This window comes from Notolepis coatsorum (genome assembly GCF_963971535.1).
Source record: "Notolepis coatsorum genome assembly, chromosome: 15".
NCBI lineage: Eukaryota > Metazoa > Chordata > Actinopteri > Aulopiformes > Paralepididae > Notolepis > Notolepis coatsorum.
The window spans coordinates 82,259,406-82,278,801 of record NC_140179.1 but is presented as its reverse complement, the minus strand read 5'-3'; the positions used below and the strand labels follow the sequence as shown (position 1 = coordinate 82,278,801).

General features: G+C 42.0%; 1 protein-coding gene across 2 annotated transcripts in view; it reads left to right on the top strand.

Annotated features, from left to right (window-relative positions):
• Positions 1 to 19,396, top strand: part of LOC311241588 (transmembrane and coiled-coil domain protein 3-like) — a 97,191-nt gene that overhangs the window by 28,682 nt on the left and 49,113 nt on the right. The window lies entirely within an intron of this gene.

Sequence of the window (19,396 nt, the reverse complement as noted above, 5' to 3'; positions counted from 1 at the left end):
GTATACTATAGGAACAGAGGAGGTCCATTGGTTATACCACTGCACCCCCCCCCCCCGACAAGGCTCCGGGAGCAGAGACCGAGAGCAAACGCAACACATGTGGTGTCACTGGTGGTGGTGGACTATGCTTTTTAGGAAATGCTCTGAATACTTGTGGTGGTAATCTGATGACATCAATACACCGTGTAGATTTAGCTGATACAGGCTGTTTATCATTCATCATGACCTATTCTTACGGGTTTCATGACACAAAATGATTGTTTTCTGACTCAGTTTTGGGCGAATCACATTTGACATGACACACACTATTATTTTTAATAAATAATATTTTTCGAAAAGATACAAATGTACAATCCATTTATCATACTACTACTAATAATAATAATAATAATAATAATAAGCATGATCCATCTAGCCAACACCAGATTGTAGCTCATATATCTGGAAATCATAGCTAGAACTCAATTGTTGTCTATTAACAAGTCACAGAGCCACACTGTCTCTTTGCTCACTATAAATAATCATCATTGCGATGAACATGGGCATTACACTGTTTCCTGGCTGGAACTACTTTACGAGGTGACAGTGATTGCTTTTTTGATCTATGGGAAGTCGTTTAGTTTCAGGCAGACTTGAGTGTAAAGTCTACACTGAGGTTTCCCTCATTTACATTGATGTCGAGTATGCAACTAAAAGAGAGAATAACTCAAAGACAAACACAAGTACACAATACAATCAAATTGAAACTGTAAAAGCAAAAAAAAAAATGGCATACACAATGGTTATTAGTCAAAGCTATAAATTGTCCAAAGGTTGGAACAATATCAAACTTTAAAGTGCATTGAAGGACGTTCCAAGAATAGGGAGCACCAAAAGAGAAGGCAGTTCTTCCAAAATTAGAACAAGCTCGGGGAACTTTAAGCATAAGCAGATCACTTGAGCGAGTTTGATAGAATCCAGAATTCCAATCCAACATTGTTGTAATGTAAGGGGGTTGCTGACCAACAAGAGCTTTGCAAATAAACAAAATACCAATGTTTATTATTACGCCTCTCTGCGAGAGAAGACCAACCAACCTTATCATACAGAAAACAATGGTGAGTGTCATAGCTGTCACCAGTAATAAATCTGAGAGCAGAATGATAGACTGTCTGCATGTGTCTAAAGATTTGAGGGTAAAAGCAGCCGCATGTCCATCTAGACTACAATCCCCACATAGTCCAAAACTGATAGGAAAACTGCTTCGACAATCCTCTGGGTTCTTCACAGAACTCCATCTGGGTTTTTCACAGAAAAAAGGTCCATGGAACATTAGCTTTCTGTTGTATGTGCCTTGCTCAATATCTTAACTCATTCAGCGCCTAGAGGTCGCTGTTTACCGTGTGGTAAGAAGGCCAGCACTCTGTTCAATGGGGATAATGCCGGTGTTTGCGAGTGCTAAAACTATATTAAATATTATAGCTATGGATCTAATAAACACGTCGATTGTCAGTGAGTTTCTTCTGGTCAACATGCAAGAAACAGATAATTTTTTCATACATACATTTCCGTTTTATACCGTGGTGAATATGAGTATAGTTTTAGAGTGATCCTGTCGAATCCCAATAAACTCCAGCAAACGGCGCTTCAATGCATTTCCTTAGAAATCGTGCCATTTGTCACTTGATTTATGAATCATTCTGAAATAAGCGCTAGATTATCGGTATTGTATTTCATCATGCACGCACAAAAGCGGGGGAGGAAAAGTTGCCCCTCCGTGCTTTGGTCCGCGCCAGCGGCACGCACACACACACACACACAGACAGGTTGTGATCGTTATGAAAAAAACATCCGATTAACCCAAGATTGGTAACATAGAGTCCTTACCTCACATCTGATGTACTGCAAAAAGAATAATCCAATTCCTGATCGCCATTCCAAATTTTGATCTCGGTCGTCTGTCCAATGTTTATCAACCAAAACACATGAATCCACGGTGCTCCCAGTGTCCCCAATCCGTGTGTTTATAACGTTAGTCATGCCCGAGAAGGAAAACCCGGACCGGACTTCTTAGATCGATGCACAGCCCAAGCCAGAGGGATTCCAATGATGTGCAATACCCGCCGCAAGGCGTTAGGCGGCGGTATTGGCCTTTTGTGAGCTCAGACCCATTCCCAATGATAACATCAGGCTGGATGGATGAAAAATGTATGGATATAGCGAATAAAAGAAATAACAATTAAAACTGACTGGCGCTCAACCACCGGCGAGATAACCTGACTTTTTTCGTCATTGACGCCGAATGAGTTAATAGGTAAAACTGTCAACAAAATGTTGAACTAGCACCTTTTTAACAACATCATAACAATGGTCTGAACTAAACAATGGACTTGTTAGCTTAGTTGTCAGAGCAGAATCTCTTACGTATATGACTTATGATGAGTCATAGGAGTTGTCTTTCAAAGTTCTTGTTCCATCAAGTGCAACGTCATATATGGCCATCAATGCTCCGTTGTCGCTCTTTATTTTGCGCTATGGATGCTTCATATCCAGGTCAATTCACACACTTGTGAGTAAAGCTTATAAACTTTGCGCTTACCTGATGATGTCCGCACAATTGTACAACAATCCGCTTGATCACGGATTCAGGACAGCGACTTCACTTGCGCATCGCACAGTAGCTTAACACAGGGTTCGTACGGGTGCTGGAAATCCTTGAAAATGCTTGTATTTCAATGTGCTGTTTTAAATGTGCTTGAATTGTGTATAAAGTGCTGGAAAGTTATTGTAATTGCACTTTATACTTTCATAATAAATCGCTATCTGACTGAATAGTTTGGTTTTTAGACAAAGAAATAAAATAAGTCGGAGCGACTCGAGCGAGCCTATTTTGCGTTCGCCTTTCACGCAAAGTGAAATGTGGCTCTACCTGTAGTATTTTTTTACCTGTGCCATCTGAGAACAGCGCACGTGCGTGTGTGTGTGAGTCCGCGCTGCCAGGTGAAAAGAAGCGGTTGATTGGCTAGACGTGTGTCGGAGGAAGCATGTGATAGCCTCCACTCTCCCAGACCGACTGTGGGGGGTAAGTGCACAGCGACCAGGAAGGGGATTGGGAATTGGCATAACGACTAACATTGGGATGGGAGAAAATCTGAGGAAAAAAATAAAAGATCAATAAGATTCGAATGCCAACATAACGAACGAAGGTCCAAACGTTTGGGCTCAGGCTCAGCCCTAGTTTCTTGGTATCGGATTTTAGTGTTGGGGAAATTCTCCGATACCCGTATTCTATTTTAGCCCGGTATTGGACCGATAGCAGTATTGGCACATCTCTAGTTATTATCAACTAGTTTCAGTTTCTCAACAACCAACCCAACCATTCTCTTCCTACTATGCCAAATATAAGCTATATTACTACAGTATATATCATTATAATATAGCTCTATTACAGGTTCATAGGGCCCCCTTACTATTACTTTTAGGTTACTTTTCTTTTAGTGCGGACATTGCTGTAGTGTTTCTCTGGGACCTTGGTCAACCAGAGGAGGGACTACTGGCCTAGATGTGTTTTAGTGTGCACCCATCACATTGGAGCTGGAGCTTCAATGTGTTTTAATATAAATGTCTGCACTGCAGGCCTCTTCAGAGTCTATTGCCCCCCTGCCAGGGAAAAGCCAGCGTCCCTCTTTTACGAACCGGCAGGCGTCCCACCAGTCATACATATTTTAAATCAAAGCATTTGGAACTTCTTCCTCAGAGTAAAGTGAGTCTTATAGAGACCCGTAGTCGTCTGAAAGTCCCACATCAACTGCTAGTGGAATTGAAATTACTTTTATTATTACTGAAAGCAGTATAGTTAGTTAGATGGTTTATTTGTCCTCCAAGGAGGGAATTCATTTCCACATTATGTGTGTGTGCGGGGTATTAAAAAGTCTTAAAGTCTTGAATTCATAATTCTCAATTTAAGGCATTAAAAGTATTAAAATAGTATTAAATAAGATTTGCACAGGTATAACATTACCGGCTGTCGAGATTAAATAATATTAAATATTTTTGTATTCATTCAAGTTGTTTTTTGCGGGGCTACTGGGAGCTTGGTGCATGGAATGTGCAAGATTTTAAATTGATGCGCAAGTGCTGCAAGTGCAGCCGCCAGTTCAGTGTCACTATGTGTTGTTGTTTTATGCTAGTATGCTGGTCGTGAAAGTGGTATTAAAAAGGTCTTAAAACGTCTTAAATTGAACCTGTTGAAACCTGCAGGAGAATACAGGATTTAAAAGGACATTTAATTACAGAGGTCACAAAACGGAGACGTGGATTGACACTACACACCATGGGCTGGATTTCACGTAACCTAAGAGGAGGTCATGTGTGATTGTGAGTGCTTTGCGGACAGGGAACTAAATGAACACCCTGCAAACGCCAATGGCGCGTAGATTCCCTCTGTGGGCTGTAAATTATGGAGGCTACATTCTGAATGTTCATACAAGCAATAGCCTCTGTTGTCTGTTAGTAATTCTGCAGCCAGGACTCAACAGTGCGAGTGTTTCACAAAAATGTGTGACTAAAATAGATGTGTGCGAACCGGAACAATTATTTAGGAGTGTGCGAGTAAAGATTATATCCTACAAGCTGACAGTTTGATGACCTAAACTAACGTTAGCCGTTAATGTCAACTAAGCTGGTCCCAAAATAGTTTAACTATCCCTGGAGTCACTCATAGTGGAGCAGTACTCGAAGTTAGTTTAATTTTTGTGAGATAGTTAGCGGAGATAGTTATGATGCTCTCCAGCTCAACCAGTGAGCCATGGGAGGGGCTGAGCCGGAGACCCTTTCTCTCTCTCTTTCTCCCTCCCTCTGTCTCTCTCTAGCAAACGTCACACTATAAAACTAACTGGAGGATAATACATATTTCACCTCATTAGCTGAAATATACTAAAATGATTAAGTCTGCTATAAGCCATTCTCCCTCTCTCGTGTGTGTGTGTGTGTGTGTGTGTGTGTGTGTGTGTGTGTGTGTGTGTGTGTGTGTGTGTGTGTGTGTGTGTGTGTGTGTGTGTGTGTGTGTGTGTGTGTGTGTGTGTGTGTGTGTGTGTGTGTGTGTGTGTGTGTGTGTGTGTGTGTGTGTGTGTGTGTGTGTGTGTGTGTGTGTGTGTGTGTGTGTGTGTGTGTGTGTGTGTGTGTGTGTGTGTGTACATTTGCTATAGGCTACTCTTTTTGACATGAATTAGGCTAATTAGATTTAACAACCCTGATTCCTGAGCCTATTTTATTCAAAAGGAAGATATTGATTTACATACTGTGTGTGTATATATTAATATAATTGTATCTCCTGTGCTGGCACAAGCAATAACATAGTGTGGAGAGATAACACACATAATAGACATGATAACACATGGAGATATACAAAAAAGCTATAATTTTTGGCTGGTAAAGAATCTGTCTGGCTGGTAGTTTCTTTTTTAAACCTACCAACACGTTTGCTGGTTAAATTAGTTATCTTTAAACATGTATTATTCTTATTCTTGGATGTGCGCGCAAACAATCCCCTGTTACCTTAAAGCAGGTACAGATGGACAAAAAGGCAGGCAGGCAATCTGTCTCTTTTACAGTGAGAGAGGTGGATGATTGATGCAACCCATTATTGATCTGTTCATTCAGGTAGAATGACAACAGTCGCCAGGGTTCATAGGGACCACCAACTCATCTCATCAATATTGATGATTCTTAAAGGTTAGTGTATTCCTGTGCGTGTTCTGTATGCGTGTGTGGATGCACAAGGCTAAACGGAGCAGTAATGTAGGTGTGTGTGTGTGTGTGCGTAATAATGAAAGCATCAAGTAGTGTCGTCCGCTACCCATTAGCTAATTTTCACAGGAGAGAGGCATTTCCTGCTAAGCCAGCCAACAGTGTGTCTTTGTGTGTAGGTGTGTTTGTATGTGTTTGATGTGTAGAGGAAATGTGCATGTCGTAACAGTGTTTTTTCCTCAGCTGGGTAAAGCCCAAAATCAACATTGTTATTCCTTAAATTGCGTACAATAATATTTGTCAAAACCATACTCATTTAGTGCATTTAAGACTTGGGGAAGACTTTTTCTCGATCGCCTGCTCACTCGTCTGAATTGCTATGGTATAAGGAATTGCTATGTTTTAATGCCACTACAAAGTGAAGGCATTGGAAAGAGAGACCGAGAGAGGGGGGGGGGGGCGGGTTACAGGCTGGCTGACAGGATAGGCAGCTGGGTGAGAGTCTCTTGTTGGCTGGCTCAAATCTCTCTCTGCCTTACATTTAAGCTTGGAATGATCCTAAACGTTGGACGCTTTCTGTCGTTTTCTCTGGCCCATCTTGAATCATTAGATTTTTTTTTTTTTTTTATCCACTTTTTCTCCCATTTTCTATATTTTCTCCCATCCCAATTTCGTATCATCCAATTCAACCCTCCCCTGTCACGGACGCTGTTTCTTGCCTCCCACAAGCCGGCTGCAATGTGGACTAAGTCATACATAGCACAAGTCCCCTCCGGTACTTGAGGTAACAGCAGTCACATCTTTTCACCTGCGCAGCTCGATCTCTCAGTGGCGAGGAGTAACGCGTGGGAGGCTCACGCTGCCCCCGACACTTCCTGATTCTACTGCGCAGGCGCACCAACCGACCTGTAGGAGTCGCTGTCCACAACGCCCGATCCCCACCCATCAGTTTCCCACCCCCTAATACGGCCAATGTGTATTAGTATGAACGACCAGCTAAACTGAAAGCAATGTGGAGCGCTGGGCTCGAACAGGCGAGCCCAGCGTCTCCGCATTCGTGGCGAGCGCCTTGCCCACTACGCCACGTAGCCACCCTTGAATCATTAGATTGTTTAAAAAATACATATAAAAACATTCTGCCTTCCACAGAACCAACCCTGCCTGCCCCATTATACCATCCTGCTTTCCACAGAAGCAACCCTGCCTGCCCCCATTATACCATCCTGCCTTCCACAGAACCAATCCTGCATGATTAATAAACTCATGACAACACCGCCGTTACATTTTACAAAATGATGCGCGATATCTGTAGAGCACTTACTTTGATCTTTAACATTACGCGGCTACATTGATCCACTGTGTCAGTCTACATAGATACATTTTCAATGACAAGTATCCATTTGTTGGACATACAGAGTTGACTGTTATGTTCTAATTTAAAAATAAACCAACGGACAGTAATACCTTCCGTCAATTTTCTATCCATTCACTGACTGATCAATGTAGCTGCAGCCGACAGCCGTATTTAGCGTATTGTGTAAACATACTGTTGCTGGTTGGGTTGGTCCTCTTGAGCTCCTCTCCAGTCGAACCTTCAACTTGCTGCAAGGTTTAAATCTGAAGGATTGCCAAACCCTCCACCATCGCTGTGTAACCTGTCACATCTTATAGTCTCTAAAGCCTTCTTTCTCTCCTTCACACAAAGTTAAACTACTCTACTCTAAAAGTGAAAGTGAAACTTAAGCTACCCTGTGCTGTGACTCCGCTGCACAGAGACCTATAAAATTTCTGCTGTCCGCGCAGATGTGTTCAGTTTATAATGTTGTTAGGGATGCACCGATCCGACTTTTTCAGTCCCGATACAGATACCGATCCGATACCAATTGTCCAATTATTTACATTAAAATATATTTTGTTTTTAAGAATTGTAAAGGATCACAAGTGTGTTTTTGATTTGTTGTAAACAAAGACAGAAAATAAACTTCATTCATTCAATTAATAAACGGTATGCCTCACTGTCACTGTGTGGAAGAGACTGGGATCATTATTTTGTGCAAGGCAACATCAGGCTTGACTTAAAACATTACATTCCTAACTTAGTGAAACTAAATGTAACAAATTAACACATAGATATAAATGTACTGAATGGTTATTTCTTATTTTATTTATTATAATTTTTTTTTAATCCGATATATAATTTTTTTACCGATACCCGATCCAGCTATTTTACTGATATCGGCGGCCGATACCGATACCAATATCGGATCGGTGCATCCCTAAATGTTGTCTGACTAAAAGTAGTGATAACACGCTTAGTATTTTACAACTTTTTTAATTTGATGAACATTAACATTAACACTGATATGCCAAAATGAGCTAAATGGGTTTTATTTCTATGGGGGGCAAGTAATGTTCTCGGTGGGTGCCTGCCTGCCCTGGACACAGAGCAACACCGGCATCACTGTCTACCGCGGCAAGCCTACTGCCTGCCCTGTGCCCGCATGCCACGCCGCCTTCTAGGAACCAATGCTGTTCAGGCGGTGGGCTTAGATTATTGGACAGCCATCGAAAGAGCAAGATGTGATTCTTCACACCAGCGGCCCAGAGGCTGCTGATCATATCCTCTTCAGAAACTAGTACAAATCAATGACTATGATGATGATTATCATTGTAGCTCATGTATGAGGACCCGTGGTTTTACGTCATCTATCTATCTATCGAGCCTTTTATGTAGGCTGTGGTTAAAAAACTTCATTCAGACCCACAGTGAATAGAGAGTCTGCACCAATCACCGCTTCACGACACACTGATGAGCTCTGGCTTTTCAATTGTTGTGGTGAGACGGAGATGGAGAGGGGAGGGGGGGGGGCAAATGGGTAGATTGTATTGAATGTGGTGGCTGACCGATGGTCATTAAATGCTCTAACGTGCCTATTAATGCGAGGTGTAAGCCAGGCTTCACTCACTCGCGTCTGTTGTCATGGATACAGATGGAATCTCTCTCTCTCTCTCCCAACATTCTGGAGGCTTTTCCGATCTTCTGCAGGCCTTTCATCTGTCTTTCTCTCTCTCTCTCTCTGCTTCCCTATTGTGCCTTGTAGTTGTTTTCTCCCCTCTGATGTCTCTGCATGAATGATGCTCAATGCTATTTATTAATTTGGGAGGGAGAGGGGGACTTTGTGTGTGAGAAAGAAAGTTGCTGTAGCAGTCTGTACCCCCCTTTCTCTCTCTGTCTCTCTCTGTCTCTGCTGTTGGATTAGGGATCTAGTGGGCTAAGCTTACACTGAATAGAAGCTCACTGACAAACCTTCTGAGATGCATGGGTGTGTGAGCTATGCGGTGCGGATTAACACGCACACGCGAATACTCTGCCCATCAAATAGATCCTGCATCAGACACGCGCACACACACACACACACACACACACACACACACACACACACACACACACACACACACACACACACACACACACATGCATGTGACTCATCAAAGGAATTCTATATCTAATCAAAGTTGTTTAATTGTTAAATATTTTAAGTCCTATGATAGAAGCGCTGAATTAGCTTGAGCTGGTTTTCACTCCCTGGAGGTTACTGAGACACACACACACACACACACACACACACACACACACACACACACACGGTGGAAACAGTTTGATGTGAGACAACTTTATTATCCACACAAGATGGAAATGTGTCTCGTCAGTGTTCTCACTGTTGGCCGGGTGGTGGTTATTGCTGAGCATCTGACCGGCTACATGTACAGTAGTGTGTACAGTATTCAGCACGCTGCCTGTCAACCCACCCTCGGACAATACAGATGGGCACCGCACCAGTCATACGTGCCTGCATGAAAGACTTGCAGCTCTTCTCTTATTGAGGATTTATGTAAAGCCATGCCCACACACCAGCACAGACACCTGCTGATTGCTGTCATTATGTAATTCAAAGGTGTGTGTGTGTGTGTGTGTGTTTATGGTTGGTACGAGGGTTAGAGAGACGGAGCCAAGCCCAGATCAGATCAGTTAGTCTACTCTAAAGTCTAAACTATGTGGGTACATTTCTATGCTGTAATAGCAGTTCTGCACCTGGTTTTCCCAGTTTCAATGTACCTTAACGTTCTCTAAGGGATACCTTTCAAAGGGAGCTCTTCTCTGTGAGGGTTTCCCAGACTACACCTTAACGGTTGCCTAAGGGACATCTGCAAAGGTGCATCCTAAGCTGGAGCTGTCCCTCACTGTGGTGCTGACAAGTGTATCAAGTGATGCCCTGTGACTGAATACATTGTCTCACTTGTATAGGCTTATGAATGAAGTTTTAATATAGTGTTGGGAGAGAGAGGAAGAGGAAGAGAGGGGAAGAGGAAGCTATGCCTACTAAAGATCATCTGCTAATCACTGAGCCAAGACGAGACTTGTTCCAATAAATATAGGCTACAAAAGATCAAATAAAGACTGAGCATCAATCGGGACACGTACTCTATAGTCTGGGACTTCTTGGAAGCCCAGGAAAAAGGATATACACATACATGTATGAGTGAATTATTTTGTTCTTATTGAAACGAAGGTCTAATGTTAAGCTGTTCTTGTCACACAGGATATCACGGCTGTATCAGACTAGGCCTAACAAAATTAATAGTTGGTTTCAGGTTGCCGACCGACCCTGCCGATTTAGGTGCGACCCAATATATTTTATGAGTTTTTAGAAAAAAATATATGTTTTTTTTTTTTTTTTTTTTTTTAATAAAGTTTCATAGAAATCTTAGTCAAACATTTAGTATTATGGATATTAAACATGCTGGCAGAGTACATGCATCCATGTTGTTGTGAACATTTTAATTAAATAAAGAAATTCCCTATCCATAGTCGCCGTGGGAAAGAATAAAATTAAAAAATAAAATAAAATAAATTCCCTACCTACCCATGGCCAAACTGACAACCAACCTGAAACCAACTATTAATTTTGTTAGGCCCTATCAGTACATCCCCTGATTCCCACTGACTTCTCTCTGCAGTGCAAACATGATTGGAGATGAAAGGCAAAAGCGAGTCTGTGGAAATTGATCATGATTCATTCTTCTTATTTTTTCCTTTCTCCCAGCAAATTCTCCCCATGTCGTAGTGCTACCCCACTGTCTGTCTGGGCGGGGGGAGGGGGGGGGGGGGGGAGATTATTTACTACATGTGTCCTCTGATACATGTGGAGTCGCCAGCCGCTTCTTTTCACCTGACAGCTAGGAGTTTCACTGGGAGGGCTCATACCCCACCGCCTTGCAACCCGCAAACACTGAAAATTGTGTTTGTAGGGACGACTAACCAAGTCGGAGATATTGCTGCCGGGAATTGGATCTCTGTGGTGGTAGGCGAGTAATAATAATAATAATAATTAATTTAATTTATATAGCGCTTTTCAAAGACCCAAAGACGCTGAAAATAAGCAAAACAGAGAAACATAGAACCACAGGGAAACAAGCAACAGTATTAATACACAACACATAAAACCACGAGTAACGATCAACACATTTGCAAAAGCCAGTAGGGGAACAATCATGGAAGTAAGGAAACCGAGGGGAGGGAGGGGGGGCTGGAGACGGAGAGAAAATAGGGAAGGGGAGGTGGTAGGTTGGAGGAGGGTGGTTATGGGTAGGGAACGCGCTTCTGCAACGCATCACTGGGCCTGCCTGAATGGGATAATATTATCAAAATGTTCATTATGATTGGATTAGGTGAAAAGACATTTCCAAACGACTAACAAAATGCCTCCGAAAATCCACTGGTTAAGCATAAATTAAATCATTTATTCATGAGCCTCCTAGGGCGAGTGTAGACACCCCCACAATATTGCTTAAATACATTTTCATTATACGGCAACATGATCTGCGTTATGGATGTGACATGAAATAAACAGGCTTTTGTGACCGCCTACATACTTCCTGCAAAGTCTGTTTTATTAACTCATTCAACGCCAGTCACGAGTATAGTCGGGTTAACTAGCCAACCGTTCAGCGTCAATCACGAGTATTAATAATGGTTTTAATCGTTATTTCTTTTATTAGCGATATCCATTCAATTTCATCCATCCAACCTGATGTTATCGTTGGGAATGGGTCTGAGCTCGCAAAAGGGCAAATACTGCCGCCTATCGTCTCCTGGATGGTATTGCACATCATTGGATTGGATTGGCTGGGACTGTGCATCAAAAAAAAAAGTCCGGTCTGGGTTCTGCTTCTCGGGTTGACTGGGGGGGGACTGGGAGCAGCGTGGATGATGTGTTTTGGATATATAACGTTGGATCAATGGAAATGTGCCGATGAAAAAACAATCCGTTTCGTACATGTTGACTGCAAGCAAGTCATTGATGAGCGACGGGTGTATTAGACCCATAGGGCCTAACAAAATTAATAGTTGGTTTCAGGTTGGTTGTCAGTTTGGCCATGGGTAGGTAGGGAATTTATTTTATTTTTATTTTTTTTATTTTATTCTTTCCCACGGCGACTATGGATAGGGAATTTCTTTATTTAATTAAAATGTTCACAACAACATGGATGCATGTACTCTGCCAGCATGTTTAATATCCATAATACTAAATGTTTGACTAAGATTTCTATGAAACTTTATTCTTAAATTTTTTTTTTTTTTTTTTTTTTTTATATAATTCTTTTTTTTAAAACTCATAAAATATATTGGGTCGCACCTAAATCGGCAGGGTCGGTCGGCAACCTGAAACCAACTATTAATTTTGTTAGGCCTAGCCATAATTTAATATATATTTTAAGCACTCGCAAATTTCCCCGTCCTCCCATTGATTAAAGCGGTAGCGTGGTAGCCCTAATTTGGTCATATGGGCGTGGCGGTCAATGAGTTAAGGAGGCTTGGCTTAACATAAAATGTATAATTATGAAATTTCTTTATTTTCATTTCCATGCAGCTGATAAACACACACACACACACTGAATGGGGAGTCATCCATATCCAAGAACCTTATATACATCATATTTATGTCACTGGTAAATTACTTATAACACAGAATGTTATAATGTTATATATTGCATTGGTCAAAAAGGATTTTTTTGTGATAGACCAGCTTTTACGATTATATACCATGTGGTGGAATTTCTCCTTTACTTTGAGTAAAGAGAGGATTTTTCCACAAAGGTCAAGAGTACAGAAATGTAAAGGTTTCAACTCCCAGGACAATAATCTGAATGTTCACACAGAGCTGACAGCAATTTTCTCAAAGCCCAAATAATTATTTACACAATTTATGAATAAAGAAACACATGTGGACATTTCTCAAGGCACTATCATGCCTGTGGCAATGGCTAATGGGGATCCGAATAAAATAAATAAATTGAATGTTTTTGAAAGTGTAGAGACTTCATTTATTTGCAGAGGGAAGGTTCGCTGAGCATGAATGCTCTTTTTCAGCAATGCCTTGCTTCACACCGATACATTTGACAGATGGATACATCACAGATGGATAGATCACACCTGGGTGCTGCCGCAGTCTGACACTGTTGGTCATTTTACCCAGAGGCAGAGAACGTATCCTATTCGGTCATGCTAGACACACTGCAGGCTATGAGTTATACATTCTCAGAAATGTATTTTTCACAGAAAAGAGTGGTTCACCTGGTTTGACAGTTTCGACAGATGTAGCCTGACATTCGTGCAAAATAGGAAATGCAGGAATAACTCTTGTAAAAAGTACAGGAAAACTATTTAGAGCTTTTGCATGCACTCAGTAATTTTCCACAGCAGGAGACGCTTAAGAAGCACAAGTCGAAATGTTCACTCCAGTAGCAGTCCTTGGAGTCCTTGGTTACCATAACAACCACTTCCCAGGCTTTTGGCAGAGATCATTATTAATTTTATTTAATCTTTACAACTCACAGTTCACCTCGAGATGCAGTAAATAAATTATCATTTTTACTAAACACAAAACAAATATCCGCTAAAACTGAGGAGCATGGCCATTTATTGATCACGCAGAACCTTCATGAAGGTTTGTATACGGCCGTGCGTAAAATGCTTTTACAAAGCTTCAAAATTCCAAACACAAAATGCACTCGACAATATCGAGTTACAGATGGCTCAGTCGACTCCTCAGCTTTGTTATAGACATGCTAGAATACTTCTGAGTGACAAATTGTCCCATAAGCAGCAGCATGTAATGCAACAGGATGAGGGGATAGTCACAAGTGCCTCAGACCACCTTGTAGAGCCAGACCTTTCAGATGGTATACCTTAGCTAAGGAGGCTCTGGGAAACAGCTCAGAAACTAAAGGAAGACCTTAAGGTAGAGTTTACGACACACGTAGCACTAAGGAGGCTCTGGGAAACCCAAAGGGTTTGTATGGGTGCCAGCATTTCCACACACTCTAATCCAGTAACTACATAAGCAGGTTTTTCTACCCTTGGGCGGACTGGAGACAAAGTGATTAAAACAAGACCTTTCTTGTTGTCCTTGTGGCAAAACGGTAAAGGTATGGTCCCCTCAAGGTAAAGGAGCTCTTTTAGGCCCTGGGGTTATTGTTAGGATATGGTCATTAAGGGTTAAGCATGCAGTTTTGTGGCCTAAGGTCATAGCGCCATGTGTTCTTAATCAGAGCTCCTAAAATGGAGTGTCAATTTAGATGGAGGTGTGGAATGTGACCCAGCCTGTCCCCCACCCGCCCTAGTACACCCAGACACATCTGACGCCTCTTGATGTCTCTCAAAAACTCAGACCGAGCCATTATTTAATTTCATTATACTGGTGATTGTCCTCAGAAAGACACGATTATCTCCGTCTGTCTCTCTCTCTCTCTCTCTCTCTCTCTCTCTCTCCTCCTATTCATCTCACAGTTGCGAGTCTCCACTTGTTATAGTAGACATGACTATTTCTGTGTTACGAATACGATCATTCTCTGTTCTCTCCGTCTCTCCCTCTCTCTCTCTCTCTCCCTCTCTCCCTCTCTCTCTCTCTCTCTCTCTCTCTCTCTCCCTCTCTCTCTCCCTCCATCGACATTGGCTCACATCCACAGTTTTAGGTCCTGTTTGAATGGGAGCAGGGGCTGCTGGGTAATCTTACTTGGGAGATTAAACTGTCAGATTACAAGAGGAGAGAGAATAGAGGAGAGGAGGGATTACATCTTTTCACTCCTTTTTATTTGATAGAGAGGAGGTCCTGAATTTCTTGTGGGGGTCTAAACTCTTAAACGACCCCCCCCCCCCCCGCATGCATTTTTACCTTTTTTAAAAATGTTTTTAATTGATAACAATTTGTTTGGTTTGATTTTCCCACCAAAAATTATCAATAAACTGGCTTAGAAGCATCTCTACACATTTGCCCTCATTGAGAATTCAAGGATCTATGAAGCCCTTCCCTCCTCACGTCTTCTCCCTCACGTCTTCCTCCCTCATGTCTTCTCCCTCATGTCTTCCTCCCTCACGTCTTCCTCCCTCACGTCTTCCTCCCTCACGTCTTCTCCCTCATGTCTTCCTCCCTCATGACTTCCTCCCTCACGTCTTCCTCCCTCACGTCTATCCCCATTCCCCAAGCTGGTTAACTTTCTCTTTTTCCACCTAAAGGGTTCACCAAAAATGTATTTCACCCAAACACAACACTTCTTAGCTACACAAATCTTACAACAATTTTCTTTTGTGCATAGATCACTAGATAAATGGTCTTCATTTTACTCTACCTCTACCAAGTACAAATGCACTTAAGACAACCGTAAGAGCTGCTACGTACTGGAACTGTATACCTGTGAAGATAAAGATGATCAGCAACAAATCTACTTTTAAGAAAAAGTTGAAGGATGCTGTTATGAATGGTGAAATACAGTTGAGTTACTGATTTATTTAATTGAATGAATGAGAACTTTATTTAACAGATTGCAAAATGGGTACAGTACGGCTCAATACACACAATTGTTAAGGGGATGCAGACCAGAGAAAGACGTTTGTCTTGTTTACATCAGGGTCCCCCATTTTCAATTCATAGTGACATTTATGACATACACAACATACACAACATACATGACATCATGACATCATGACATACATGACATACAGGCAGGGCCCGAAATACACTTTTTGACTCACCAGCTCTTTTAGAGAGGTTTTGAATGTGGGTAGGGATTCACATTTCCTTACGGCTGTGGGTAGGGTAGGGCGCTCCACATTGTTAGTTAGTATTGCTAGTTTAGTTAGTTAGTTTAGTTAGTATTAGGCTCAGCTTCTTCCCCCAGGCCATCAGAGCCCTGAACAATGAACATTGAGTGCCACAGAACACTGAACTATCCACACACAAGCACACATGAACACACACACGACACGCACGCTGTGCACGCTCTCACACTAGCAGCCACTTAACACTTTAACATGAGCGGGCACACACTCATGCCGCACACTTATGGCCAAAAGGAAAGGCCACTTTAAATTAGAATAACAGGAACAGTGTATTGCACTACCAAAGCTACCTAGCATGTCCTATATGCCCTGTAAATAACTATGTACAGATACCGAGATGTCACACCATGTTACCTGTTACCTGTTTATTGCACAATGTTTTTTTTTTATTGGATTCTATTATATGTTGTACCACTGTATTGCACATCGTTGCGGGCAAGACCACCCGCATTTCATTGTATACTTGTATGCCGTGACAATTAAAACTCTTGACTTGACTGACTTGACTATTGTATTTGTGGTTAGAGCCACAAAGATTTTGAAGATGCTGAGAATGTGCTTAGGCTAAAGTGTTTCTTATGTTTTTTTGTTACTGTAATCAATGTACTGTAATGTTGTAGGTTGTGTGTTAGGACCCCAGGAAGAATAGTCTTTCACCCACGGGTGTAGACTAATGGGGATCCATAAATAAACAAATAAACTAAAACAAATAAACTAAAGCAATTTATAATACGAGTTTCACGTTAGCGTCTGGTGACAACTTCTGCACAAATAAGTAATAGTCGGTATTCGGTATAGTCAAAGTCATGCCTCCAAGAGGAGTTAACTGTAGAAAAATCATGTTTTTGAGTGGAGGGACACTTCTCTCGCACACACAGTGTACACAGCTCTCTCTCTCTCTCTGTCTCTGTCTCTGTCTGTGTGTCCCAGAGCGTTTTCATTATACGGTATTGCACCCCTGGGGAGCTGTTTAGCTGGAGCAGCCTTCCCCAGATATTAAATGAAGTGCTAACGGAGTATAGATTTTTTTACTCCATATCCCCTAACATCCATTCTCAGTCAGTCACTCATGCTCTCTCTCTCCCTCTCTCTCACCCTCTCTCTCCCTCCGTCTCACTCACTCACTCACTCACTCACTCACTCACTCACTCACTCACTCACTCACTCACTCACTCACTCACTCACTCACTCACTCACTCACTCACTCACTCACTCACTCACTCACTCACTCACACTCTCTCTCTCTCTCTTCTCTCTTCTCTCTTCTCTCTCTTCTCTCTCTCTCTCCCTCTCACTCTCTTCTCTCTCCAGCTATAGTGATCCATTCTGTTACACAGTCTGCTACCACCCTTTTTAAGAAGTCACATGACGTTTAGTCAGTATTATTTGTGAACACGCACCACTCTGTCCTGAAGCTAGAAAGCAGAGATCTCTATGGCGAGAGAACCCTCCAATCTGTGATGTCACTGGGATGTAAAAATCTGGGCCTTTCTATAGCTGTACTGAATAAAGTGCTGAAGTATATAGGAATATAAAGTATAAACCTCATTTGGGTGTAAGATCGATCTCACACACAAACATGTTGTGGCCTCAGAGCCCCATTCATTGTCTGATCCCAGTGACATCACCGATTTGAGGGTTTCTCTCTCCGTCTTCTAGCTTCAGGAGAGAGTGGTCCGTGTTCACAGATACTCACTGAACTGTCCCGCGGCTCAAATGATTGTGGTGTTGTGTGTTTGTGAGCTTGTGACTATTGAGAGACTATAGCAGGGATGCTGGACGCACAACGATATATAGCTATGACCATACCGGGATCAGTCCGTTGAGCCAAACTGGGTAGATATATATATTCACAACATTGGCTGGTGATAGTGATTTTTTTTATTGATTGTATCACTCCGATGAGCAAAACTGATGTACTGTGTGTGTTCTTTCTTTTTTTGGCCACGCAGAGTTTGTTTGGGTAACATATTGGGGTTACACACATTTTCATATTGGTGCATTGCTAGACTACCTTAGAATCCGATACCGCCAGTCTAAATGAAGAGTTCTTTCTTTCTTTCTTTCTTTCTTTCTTTCTTTCTTTCTTTCTTTCTTTCTTTCTTTCTTTCTTTCTTTCTTTCTTTCTTTCTTTCTTTCTTTCTTTCTTTCTTTCTTTCTTTCTTTCTTTCTTTCTTTCTTTCTTTCTCTCATTACTCTTGTTCCTTTCCTTTTAGCCATGACTTGACGCGCACACACACACACACACACACACACACACACACACACACACAGAGTGGGTAATGAGCCCCCAGGGCTGCTCCTCGTCCTTGCGGTGCCATAATACTTCAGCCTGGACACATTACAAGTTGCATCATATAAAGTGTTACAGCAGGGAGCACCGCTGACGCATGGCTGCATGTCTCTTCTCATGGGTCAGTTACACAGCAGCGTTGATATACTGGACACTTTTGATGGGATAATAAGGCACTCGCTGACATAATGAAGGCAGATACTGACCACCAGCAACGTATTAGTGAGGCAAAAGCCATGGATCCAGAATATTAATAATAACTGCAGTATTGATAGTGTTGAAGATGGTGCAATCTCCGGCAATAATGATAATTGACCATATTGGTCCTGCCATCTTCTAACATTACACTCTGTAACATCATATTTCTTTGCTATAGTCACTTTTCCGCACCTACTCTCCAAACTCTGCATGCACAGATGGCCCAGGGAGTCTCTCTGGATTGTCCAGACACACTCCCTGGGCAATCTGCGCATGCACCAGTTGGGGAGTAGGTGCGGTAAAGTGACTATAGCTCTGCCACGAAAGTGCCGATCGACTTGGGATTGGTCTCTCCGTGTCCAGGAGACTCAGGCGTATACAAAAGTATATTGGCTCATGTCTCCAGCACCCCCACAGCCGTAGCTACAACCACTTACGCCAAGGCTCTCGTCAACATTGATTCATTTCATCCCCCTGCTCTCTCTCATGAGATGAAAATCCTGGAAGTCTGTTGCGGCATCGTCACTCCTCCTCTGTTGTTTGTTAGCTTGCCTGACTTTGTTTGAGCTGGTCGCTGTGTGTGTGTGAGGGTGGCTTGCTTGGGGAACACTCATATGGCGCAATATGTTATGAATGGAGTTATATAAGCTAGTTTTAATAATTTTAGGCTATTTGTTTATTTGTCCCTGACAAGTACACATTGCCAACACGTTCTCATCAGGAAAAAGTACAATGTTTACGTTATCGCCATGTCAAATAATGTAAAGGACTTACATACTCATGCAGCAAAATAGCAATATGTATATTTTGTATGTATCAATCAGCCAATTTTTTTTGTGTGGCAAAAGTTACCGTTATGCAGGAGACAATTAATGACGAGCGTGAGGGCTGTGCCAGATATTCTCTGAAACTCACGCCATGAGATATACGATTTTCTGAAATGTAATATGTACTTATTTGTAATACGTACACATTGTACAGTGCCAATACGATGCGTG